Source organism: Triticum aestivum, chromosome 3B, assembly GCF_018294505.1.
Source record: "Triticum aestivum cultivar Chinese Spring chromosome 3B, IWGSC CS RefSeq v2.1, whole genome shotgun sequence".
Taxonomy (NCBI): Eukaryota; Viridiplantae; Streptophyta; class Magnoliopsida; order Poales; family Poaceae; genus Triticum; species Triticum aestivum.
The window spans coordinates 475,356,352-475,365,828 of NC_057801.1; the positions used below are offsets into that span (position 1 = coordinate 475,356,352).

The following is a 9,477-nucleotide window of genomic DNA, read 5'->3' on the forward strand; positions in this document are numbered from 1 at the left end:
ACCGAACGCTCCGCCTGGGCCGACAAAGAGGCGCTACTAACTGCCGGCTTTGGCAGTATTGAAGACATGGTTGATGGTAAGCTTCTTCTTTTTTCTTTCTTTAAGCTACTGGCTTCTGATCGGGCCGACTGGTAGCTTCTGACTTCCGGCTTCTTTGCTCTCTGCCCGAGCAGACTTCTCCCCAGGCCACTCCGTTACCGCGAACTAGGCCATTGAGGCTTATCGCGAGGAACGGAAGGAGGAAGGTGCGCAGATCGTTGCCGATGCCCCCCGGACCCTTAGCGAGCAGCTTCTCAGCATCCAGGCCCGCCTTCGGCCGGCTCATCAGATGCTGTGTCATCTTCAATGTGTCGGGGCCGAGGCAATCTCCGCCCTATGGCCAGGCATGCCGGCTCCGCGCACTCCCAGCCAGACTGCCGACTGGCTGGATGTGGCGGCCGACCGTCTAGAGGCTTGGAAGGGTTCCTCGGCCCGGGCTGGAGCGCGCCGGGCTCTAGAGCTTCTCAAGGCATGGTACCCTGGGCTAGATCTAGCCCAGTTGACCACGTTTCGGCAAGAAGCTCAGGAAGAGCTGGTGGCGGTGGAGGGTGATCTTGTCAAAAGGGCGGTGGCGATCGTCGACTACACCAACACTAGCATCTTCATCCCGGAGCTGGTTGAGAATGGCGCCGAGGCTCCACCGGAGTGGTTCGGGCTTAACCCGGAAGATGGCGAGGACTCAGCCGAGGTGATCGACTCCAGCGACGAGGGAGAGGACGAGGAGGACGAGGAAAGCAGAGAAGATGCGCCAGAGGTCGGAGCGGACCGCTAGCCTCAGCTTGACCGTGCCTCGAGCAACGAGCCGCGCTCAAGCGCGCCGCCTGCTGCTGGAGGCGACCAAGCGGGGACCGACCAGCTGTCCACTCCACCAACTGGCACCACCGACTCCGCCGTCCAGCCGGACCCCTCTGTTGCTCCCTATGCCGTTGATTTTAATTTTCCCGCCTATCAGTCTTACAAACTTTGTTAAATTTGCACAATTCCACCCGTGGGGTGTATTTCAAACTCTGTTGAATACTGGCCAACGAGCCTTTTGATATGTAAATATTCTTCGATCCAAGTGATGACGGAAAAATGGCGGGCGTGAGAATACGCGTCCACGTCATTGATACAGAGTGAAATTAAATGCATAAATGCATACAATAAAAAATAGGATCAAACATTGCAGGTACTTTCTTTCCAGAACTCTTACATTTACATAAAAGATCTGTTAATTACATCTCCATAGAGAAAACCCCTAATTAAGAATTCCAACATATCTATTACATAGCATCACAACACATGAGTACTACAAAATGTAGAATTAAAAGAAAACTACAAAATGTAGAAATAAAAATCCTCCTCGCTGTCTTCGACGTCGGCATACTCGGAGAGCCTTGAACTTCGTCTATGCTAACATATGCGTTGCACAACATTCATGATTTGGCAATGTTCATTCATGTAGTACGTTTATGCCTAGCTCATTAACCATCGCAAATATGTAGTAGTTGTCTTATTTAATGGTTAACTAGCCGGGCTAACGGTATATATGCAATATATGGCATAACTATTTTTATGAGTTGGGTTTACTTTATAGCAATGTATATAGCGTTGCCTCGAGCCATTATATGCGAGGACTATATGAAACTTGTTGATGACATACTCGATCGCACAGTAACATAGGCTATGACCCTAGTTACTTTTCTATGCATGGTACAATTTTAATCCGTATCAGAGATTATATTATGACATATGGTTTATGCTTAAATACTAGCTTTGCTAGTCTCAAACATGTCATATATGGGCATGCGACTAAGCGGATCTAGTCAAATATTTATATGGGTTTGAATGAGAATATTTCTTTTATAAAGTTTCGCTTCACTTGTATTAGTACTAACATCATGTAGCAACTTCGTGCCCATATGTAGCATAACCAAATGAAGTGTCGGGACTTCTTCTTGCTTGTATTATCACCACGTAGCATAGATTGTATGCTTATGGTGTAACCAAACAAAAGTGCATATAAGTCTATGTTTCGCATGGACATGACAATTCTCAAAGCCTAGATATATGACCCTAAACTATGAAGAGCCAAAGTCATGTATATTGAATTGTCATGGCTTTGTTTCACATGGGTTTTCATTAGTACAAAATCCGAGCGTAGACGCATGCTCCAAGTTTACACCCTTTACTGATGCATTTAGGGGTCTAGCCAGACTATAAATTATATGGAAGGAACATGTGTGAATTTCCAACAAAATATGGCCTTATGAAATCAAATCAATATGAGCTTTATTTCTATTTCTATCCTTGATCTGTATCAACATGGGATGCAAGATCACCATGAGACCAAATCAAGATGGACATATTTTTATTCTTGAGTTGTATCAACATGGGATGAAAGATCGCCATGAGACCAAAACAAGATGAGCATAATTTTTGGTCTTGACTTGTATCAGCATGGAGATGCAAGATCACCATGAGACCAAAACAAGAAGAATTTTAGTTGCATCGTGTGCACTTAGTTTGCATCATTATAGGATTGAGGAGTGATATATGACCACTAGGCATGTCATGCATTATCTTGATTTGTATCAGTATGGGATCAAGATCGCCATAAGACCGAATCAAGCACAAATTACTTGGGTAGCACCGAACATATATGAGGTGTACGGTGAAAGATAAGGATCATCAATGGGTATATTTTGACCTTGAATTGTATCAACATGGGATGCAAGATGACCATGAGACCAAAACAAGATGGAACATCATTTTTATTCTTGAATTGTATCAACATGAGATGCATGATCCCATGAGACCAAAACAAGATAAACATCATTTAACCATGGTTTGTATCAACAAAGGATGCTAGATCCCATGAGACCAAACTAGATGTGCTATGTGAAGTAAAGTAGAACACCCATACTATTTGAGGCATATGATTCAACAGTGATACATCAAGAATGGAGCCAGGAGGTTGCCTTGAACTCTCACCTTGTCTTGGATGTGGTCACGTATGTGTGATGTGGTGATGTAGATGAGCAGCCGCCCGTATAGAGCAGCTCGTGGGCGATGCAGATGGTGAGTAGCCGGCGATGAATGGCGCGGACGACGATCGGTCGGCGATGTGTGTGGCCAATGACGAGCGGCGCGACGGCGACGGCGACGGCGACGACGACGACGAGGAGCAGCCGGCGACGAGATGAACGGCCGGTGGCGACGACGGCGAGACGAACGGCCGGCGGCGACGACGGCGAGCGGCGTTGCAGCGTATGTATGCGCGTGAGTGATCGATGGATGGGTCCTCAGCAGCAGCGGCGACGTGTAGATGAAAAAATGAGCGACCTTAGAGGAGTCGAGCGACCTTAGAGAAGTCGAGCGACCTGGTATTTATAGGGACGGAGGGAAGCAGTGGAGGCCCGGCTGAACGCGCGCCTGCCCACGTTCTTATCGTGGGATCGTGTCCACGATCATGGGAGCGTGGCTGGCTCATTTTCCTTTTTCTATTTATTTAATCACTAATTACCGGCAATGTCCCATAAACTGGGCTTAATTAGACCACGTAACGTGTGGGCTCTAGGCACGAACTAATTTCTTTGCATTCAATCAGCTGATGGAATAGGATATGCATGCATGCACGTAGCCATTGTTCCTTTCTTTTAATATGGACCCAAGAACATGTACGTGATCAATTTATTTAAATGAACCAAGCTTGATTAATTGAAATGGCTCATCAAGGCTTACTTCCTTAAGGTGGTGTAAAAAAAGAATGAAATGATATTTTCTCAATCAAAGTTGTACGCCAATATTTTGATAACACTCTGACATTTTTTTTATATGTCGTCACACGGAACATTTTTTCCTTTTATATACATTGTACGAAATTTCATCCACATCGCCGGAATAATGTCCAAATTTACTCTGCGATCCAATATTTTAGTAATACCAACCGCGTCTAAGATGATTTGACTTTATGTCGACATTAGAATTCTCCGTCGGTGACAACATATGTGTATGCGAGCCATGTGTTCTCTATATTTTTAGGACGATACTTCATGACTATTTATTTTGATACATTTTATAATATCTTGGCCCTTTTCAGTATCCGCATTATCGACACTAGCTTAATGCCCGTGCGTTGCCACGGGTAATAAAATATATAATCAATTTGTTATTTGCATTTTGCATTGCATGCACGTGCTATTTCAAATCATGTCATGTTATTTTCCGTCGCAAATTTTCAACTTCTTACATCTCATCCACTCATCACTTGACTTGGCTCCCTCTACGTCGCTCGGCTATAACTTCCTGTGATAAAACAAATTGCATGCTATAGCTGAGCTGGCCGAGCGGGTGGAGCCGCCGCCGGTGGATCCAATCGAGCGCTACGTCTGGACCGGTCAGGTGCGCGAGTGGGTCAGCATGCCCCCCCCCCCCCCCCCGAACCAACAGCTCGGCGCGACGCCGACGCAGGAGGCCGCCTACCTCGAGCAACGGAGGCAGCGCTGGATGGCGGAAGAGCGTGCGGAGGCCGAGCGCCAAGAGCAGGCCTTGCGCCAAGTGGAGGAGCGGCGCGCGTTGGAGGAGGAGGAGCGGTGCGAGTAGGACGAGGAGCGGCACCGTGCCGTAGCCGCACAGGCGTGCATCCGGCGGGGTAGGTCGACGTGGCCCAGGCGTGGGAGGTCGCATTCTTTGGGCTGGGCCGGCGCCGAAGCTCGTAGACCTCACCGGCCTCGGCTCGGACAATTCCTAGGGCAGCTTGCGGGGCGGTGCGGCGCGACACAGATCTTTTTTATGTTTATTTAATATTTTTTAATGTGAATGTGGACTTTGGCCGGCTGTTGACCGGTGTTTTTAAATCAAAAAGCGGACACGAACGTCCACTTGACCGATCCAAACAGACAAAAAGCGGCCTCCTTTATATGTGAATCTAAATTACATCTTTGAACAACACGTACAAGCTATGTCCCCTTTATCATAGACCTCAAAATCACATACAGCGGATGACCTAGTAGCAATCTATTGACAAGAACATCATAAAACTATTTGGCGAAAATACAGAAGCAATCAACTTTTATATGTATAACTGAATGGATCCTAATAAATATTCAAAACATGACAATATATGTCTCACGATATCTGAACCCATCTCTATTTCCTTTTTTTGCAGCTGCATCTTTGTCACCTAACAATATATGAACCTATGCTCAGTTGGTAATGGAACAAAACAAATATTTTGGTTAAAAATACTACACTGCGAGGCAGCTCTCATTGACAATTCAGTATTAATGACAGATGCCTCAACGAACCATGTAGACCTTCGGAATTTGTTTGGCTGCTTCTATTTTGAATGGCATATGCTACAAATTATTGGTTAAAATTAATACTCAACCAATGCATGCTTGACATGGAGGCATTTTCATTCTAATTTTTTGGCACACCAAAATCGAAACTGCATAATCTTAGATAGATAGGCTGCTCACGAATAAGTGGTTCAGAAAATTTTGGATAAATTACACGGATAATTGATTCAGAAAATTTTGGATAAATTACTGGATTATATTAACAATCAAAATCCATCCCTTGTGAATTAGGCAGTCATTACCGTTCCATGGATCATAGAAAGCATTGGTGACCCGTGCCTGCGCATCATACAACCAGCCATAAACTGAACGCAAACCCTTTCTAGAAGAAGCCAGGTTGTACAGAAAAATCAGTCTGCTCCTTGCCCTGCACACATCATATAAACAATTAGGTACAGATCAAACACCAGTCCAAGATCGAAGATCAAGCCTTAGGTTGTGACTTGCCTTGACAAGGAGCTAGAAGATGTCTCTGTGCACATGTAGGCGAGTTCGTCGTCGCCACCACAACATGTGGAATTTTAGCAAGCATCGTCGGTGACTGGTGCTTCCACCCCCTACTTGCAAAGGCTGAGAGGAGGCGGCAGCGGCGCTTGTGGAGATCATCCCGGGGGAGCAGAGTCGCAGAGTCAAATTTTATATCACTTAGTTGCCCTCTAAACCAGAGTATCAATGATATGGCATATTCAAGTCCTATAAAAATATATTGGCCTATTAGAGCATTGGTAATGCTGGTTGCCTGTTATATGGTGTACGCATGTGTAATTCTGCCCAAAATATTCATTCTTTTTCTTCCAATATGCATTCTAAACCAAATTAAGAACTATCTTAGAATTGTTTGTTACTTTCAATATTAAGAGATTGCTCCATTAAAACTATGAAGGATAACATAGCATCACATGCTTTAATTTAAGAAAATGATTTTTGATTAATGCTAAACCAGAGGAAAGAAAGGTGTATGTTAATACAGATAATTCCTCCGCATATTTGTGCCCTGTTGTACAGAAATATTCAGCTTCCCTAAGTCGAAAACCAAAAATAGTATCATTTCATGTCTACTATAATTTTGCGAGACCACCTTCCCGAGTTCCCTGATATTGGATTAATAAGCTCACTCACATTTCACAAGAAATTGTTATTATTTTCTTAAAAATTTACCAATCATTTAGATCAATTTGTTTTTGAATGTGTGCAGAGTCTGTTGAAAACTTGAAATGATAAAGCTTCTTGAATCTCATTACCTCTTGATTGAGGTCTAAGACTGATACTGGTGGCAACCGTGTGCCTGATCCTAGCCGAGATACCGATGGTAACAGTGAAGCATCAGTTGTGATGAGTTAAAAAAGTACACGTAAGTATGATCAGATAGCCTGCAAATGAACCTTGATTACTACTCCGAGTCGCAACTGATGGAAGAATTGATCTTGCGTCAGTAGCTTCCTTGCCTGACAAAGTGGGAGGTTAGTAGATGATTAATGCCAAGAAGAGACACCAGCCCACCTAAGAGATACATGCACAGAAAAAAATCGATTAGGAGATCAACAATATCACACTGGCATATTGACAAACAGGTTGCACGCAGAATACGTACAAGATATGAATCAAGGCATGGAACTGTAGGGCAAAACTGCAGGAATGACGCCATCTTGGTACATCGTCTGGTGGCGTGGGCAAGCTGCCATGGCCGCCTTCGGAGGCTTTTTCCACCTCGTTGTTGGTGTTGACAAAGAAAGAGGGAGAGGCTCTCGTTGTTGGTGTTGACAAAGAAAGGGGGAGAGGCTAGAGGACACTGCTTGCTGCGCTGCATGTACCAGTGAGGATGGCGTCGCTGCCGCCGCCATCGTTGTTGCTGGAGGCTCTATGCCGCAACCCCTCCATGCTCATCCATGAGAGGAAGTACAGCCACGCGCCCCAGCACATGGAAGACGAAGTACATCCGCGGTGCTCCTCTCTGGCCACGGTGGCAGCCGGCAAGGGGAATTGACCATGGGTCGATGTCCCCATGTCTGTGATGTCCTAGGTGCCCAGAATCATCCGAGAAGATGTCGCAACGGAGCAGATCGATGGGGCGGCCGAATGCTTGAGGTGTTGGTGCAGGCTAGGACGCGGTGTCCAGAATCGTTCGAGAAGGCTTCGTAGCAGAGGAAATAGATGGCGTTGCGCGGTGGCGGAAGCTTGAGGTGGTAGCGCAGGCAGGGGTAGCGCGCGGCTCAGGCGCGTCGAGCGCCACACGCATTGGGGAGGGAGGGAGAGACATGGGTGCGCGAGGCGGTAAGCTGTACAGCTTGGGGAGACGTGCGTGCGAACGTGCGTGGTGGGTTTCAACCGGCTGCTTTTTTTTAGGGGGAGTACGTGTGCTTTGCTTAACCCGGTGGTCTTTTTTACGGGAACACGATTTACGCTAAAAAAATCGGTGGGAGGAGGACACGAGGCGGGGGGATGGAACGAGGTGGTCGAACCATCACGACGACTGCAGATTCCCCTTTAATAGTAGAGATTTGGAAATAGATCGTAGACCTATTTTTTCAGTCACCAATTTGAGCGGTTGATTATAATTGATTTTTTATAATTATAAAACAGATTTTTGCCATTTTGTGTTCATATTTTATGTGGTTCATGTTTTTTATTTATCTTGGTCGAAATCGATGTCAACAAATGCTCCTCGAGGTCTAGGTTTGAAGAGAAGTTTTTTTTGAGTCGGGCCCAGAGCTCGAAACTTGGTTATACATGTTATTTTTTGTTTACAAAGTATATCACGTGAGTATATGGGCTCACGACTTTTAGTTAGTTGTGTGCCAGTTACGTATGGTCATGCACTTCTACTACTTTTTTTTATCTTCACGACGCTAATTTATCCTGCCGCCGTTGAAGCTAAAAGACAGGCCCTGTTTGAGATTATCCAGCCAACAACCTCATCCGGCTAACAAACTCCACCCGTGCCTCCCTCGACTATCTTTTTAAACAATCATCCACAATATTCTATTAGCCCTACTAGACGACAACGGAGACGAGGCTTGGCTTACCTCCCTCTGCCCTCCGGCCATAACCCCGTACGCATTAAGAATTACCTTTCCGTTTCCTTGCATTCTTGCATCTAAATTTGTTTGATTGATTAGTCCACTATTTCCTTTGTGCCAGATTACTTTCTTAATCCCTCGTGAGATGTGCTTTCGCTGGAGTACATATCTGAACTTTTAAACCGAGGTGCTGGTAAGTTTGTGATTAATTCACTCATATATGCTACAAGCACATACATGATTTGTGTACTCTACTTGCCCCTTTATTTCTTTTCTCTAATACTGTAGGAAGGTTGGGGTACGATCTGGCCGAACAATCGTATTTGATTTCGGACGTATACCTGTTCCCTGATTAGGTACTACACCCCATGCTCTTTTTCCTTATGCATGCACCAGCCTCAGATTAGATAAATAGTATGGATCCGTGCACATAATCCACGGACGTATACCTGTTCTCTGATTAGGTGTTTTTTTCCTTTATGCATGTACCAGTCTCATATACTAGATAAATAGTCTGCAGATGGATCCATGCATGCAGTCTACCTTTGGGCCATTAACAAATGTGCATCTTGTACCATACGTGTGCAAAACAATTGTTTTATTGACGTGCCGGCAAGCTATCTACGAACTTACCGTTGTCAAGATCATTTAGATCTGAGATGCTCGCTTTAAGATACAGACTTACATCTTTCTCACGGTTGGCGTGCCGGCAAGTTTGTACAAACTTGGTCCGCCGTACAGCCGTGAAGACCGATGTACGCTAGTATTTCTTAAATCTTTAATTGATTTTCTTTTATATAACCTACGCACAATTTCCTCGCGAATGTCGTTCAGCAATTTTTTTTATATGGGCTTGGTCCGTTGTATGACTGTTGAGAACAACAAGCATAGCATGTATGTCGAAAACAGTATTTCTTTTCGGTTGGCGTTCCGGCAAGTCCTTATGGGGGCTTGGTCCGTCGTACAACCACGGAGATGATTACAAATGCCATATATATATATATATATATATATATATATATATATATATTATGCCAGCAATATGTTTCTTCTCACGGTCGGCGTTCCGGCAAGTCCCT

The 9,477-nt window shown here is 45.0% G+C and overlaps 1 long non-coding RNA gene across 1 annotated transcript; it reads left to right on the forward strand.

The window, feature by feature from the left end:
- The first annotated feature begins 8,353 nt into the window (after positions 1-8,353).
- LOC123065551 (uncharacterized) lies at positions 8,354-9,005 on the forward strand. The gene is made up of 3 exons (XR_006431061.1): positions 8,354-8,431; positions 8,520-8,591; positions 8,687-9,005. It is a non-coding gene; the product is annotated as an uncharacterized lncRNA (long non-coding RNA).
- Positions 9,006-9,477: the final 472 nt, after the last annotated feature.